This window comes from Austrofundulus limnaeus, unplaced genomic scaffold (assembly GCF_001266775.1).
Source record: "Austrofundulus limnaeus strain Quisiro unplaced genomic scaffold, Austrofundulus_limnaeus-1.0 Scaffold62, whole genome shotgun sequence".
Classification (NCBI taxonomy): Eukaryota; Metazoa; Chordata; class Actinopteri; order Cyprinodontiformes; family Rivulidae; genus Austrofundulus; species Austrofundulus limnaeus.
In genome coordinates this window covers 113,959-116,839 of record NW_013952464.1, presented here as the reverse complement: position 1 = coordinate 116,839, position 2,881 = coordinate 113,959, and positions in this window count along the sequence as shown.

Here is a 2,881-nt window from a genome sequence, read left to right as displayed (position 1 = left end):
ATATATATCCGCCCATGAAATAGCCTTGGAGTCAATTGTCCAATTCCTTTTGATCCCTTTATAAACAGGGTGGCACAAGTTAAGGAGTTGAAACAAGACCCTCAAATGAAAGCTGAATGTCTGGACTTTTTGTACATGAACATTATATATAACTATAACTTGAATACGTTTCAGTAAACAAGTAAAAATATAAAATTTGTGTCAGTGTCCAAATATATATGGACCTAAATGTACTGTATATATTTCCTAAGCACTTCTGGATGGATGTAAACTGAATTTTGTTGCTTTGTACTTGTGACGTGCAATGACAATAAAGTTCTATTCTATTATATTCTACTCTAAAGTTCACTTTTCATCACACTGTTCCTGACAGTGATGAAAAACGAGTTTAGGAAGTTTTTACAGGGCCCGTCTGGCAACACTGGAAAAAAAAAATTAATGCATGAGATAATTATTGCACTGCGACTGCTGGATATGGGCACCAGTGACCCTGAAAGGAAGAAGTGGATACAGAGGATGGATGGATGGATGGATGGATGGATGGATGATGAATAATTATTGCTGTCATTTCCATATAGACTGTTGATTGTTAACACGGTCATGTTTGAATTAATTTAATTTTAAAATATGAATAATTGACATCTTTCAGTGACTTGGTGAGGCATGAAGTCACTCTGAGTGTTATATGTTTGCAGCTATAAAACACAGATGATGACTGGACTTGTCTTTGTCCACAAACCTTCATTTATTTGAAGCTCAACATTTAAAACAGGCTCCTGCTGCTCCCCCTGCCTTTGATGAGGAAACACAGTTATGTTACGTTCAGGAACAGTAAAAACATTAACAAAGTTTCCCAACACACTTAAGACTATYAGTGTCATCTCCTAAATACTGTGAAAAATAAACTGTTTGGATTGAACCACGGAGGTATACCCTTTTGATTAAACAAAGGCATACACAAAATGTAAAAAACAGATAAATGTGGGGCACCTTTGACAATTAAAAACAACATTCATTTATAAAATGACCCCAACAATGTCGTTTTATACAAAGCTGCTCAAAACTAATTTGTGGCAGTTGTGTCAGATTTTTTTTTAAATTTATTTGTTTATTCAGTGTCACGGGTGGGCTCCGTATTTGATGGAGGTTTTAAGACATGTTTTATCAAAGCTGGAGGTGGTGCTGGGGGTGTAACATGTTGATCTACATTGATATGTTGATTATATGTTTAGTTATTCAGTTACATCATGGTAAAATTAAAAGGTTGATTCATATTAAGATACTTTGAAGTTTCTTTGCTGAGATTGTTCTTAATAAATGTAATAAAAAATAATTAAATAAAAATCCCATGTTCTTCACTCGCTGCAGTTCTTCTCTTAAACAGTTGGCGTCGCTGCGGAGCAAATCCTACCTCTGCAGCTGAAACAACAGGAGCAGAAGTAGACCCACAGAGTCAACAAACTGTGGCTAAATGTAGACTTTCTGCAACATTAGCAGTAATTCCTCCTTGTTGAGTTGGTCTCAGTAACTGTTAAAGGAAACTTTAGCTAAATAAAAGCTAACAGAGATGTTTACAGCAGGATAAACGACAGGAAGCAGCAACGCTGGAAGAAATGTTGGACTTTCTGGAAAAAACGGGTCCTGATCGTGAAGAAGAACGGTGTCGTTTAAAGGAAAGAGGGAAACTAAAGATGCTGGATGCTGTTTTCAACCCCAGAGTTCGTCTGCACAGATTAGGTTTGTATAAATATATTCCTCTTATTTAGTGTAATGATGTTARCTGCAGTGTTTGGAGCTAATGACTTAGCATCTTTAGGAGCGTGTATCACGACACGTGCTGCAGTAAGCTAGGATGCTAGCGGTCGCCAATATGTCCAGTGTTATATTTATGTCAAAACAGTCCTTGTTGAAGTCGGCTTGATGTCATTCAGTCACGTGATTTCAACCTCCGTTTTTTAATTGGGGGAAGAAAAGAGACGCAGAAGCGCGTTGCAGCTGAAGGGAGCAGGAAACGTGGTAATGTTGTGGAAAAAAACACCGCTGTCCATCATCAGTCTCATCTTTCTCTTAAGCCGAAAAAATATAAACCCCTCAGACCTCCTTTTTGACTGAGGCTCAAAGTTATCTGACAAACATTAAAAAATCTACAGGAGAAGAAAATAAAAAGAGGCGAAATTTGAATGGAGATTGGCGGCAATGAAGAGCCGGTGAGAGCAGGACTTTGATTAGATCTGAGACTTTTAACATGTTTGGATTTTATAGTTRGTGTGTAGTTTTGAGTGTTTACTCTTCATTTTAACCAGCTTTAGTGTGTTTTAAATCAAAGCAATGAGGCTAGCACGGAGGTCTGCAGAGGCACAAGTGTCGTATTTCTCTCCCCTCTCTCTTGCAGTTAGAAAAAAATAATATTTTATCTCTGGATGCTTTTTTACACGAGAAGTGCAGTCCTACCGCAACCTTTCACCATTTCCCCAAATTTTCACGTAAAGGAACTCATCCTATTTTCCCCCAAACCAATATGTCAGCCTCCATCTACAACGTGGTCACGTGACAAAGTACCCGGATGTGCTTGATATGGATCACTGACACGTGCATCGTTTTGTTCAGCTGACCAGATGAAAGATGCACATGCAACTGGTGGAGGAGCAGATATAACAGGGATTGTGGGGAAACCAGCTGCAGATTGTGAAGAGAAACGTTGTGGTTTGAAGGAAAAGAAGCAACAAAACTAAAGCCTGGAGGCTGTTTTCAACCCCAAAGTTGGACTCAACAGACCAGGGGTCTCATTTATAAAGGATTGCGTGGAAATCATACTAAAAGTGAACGTACGGCCAAAAGGCAGAAATGGCGTACGCCAAAAAAAATTCAGATTTATAAAACC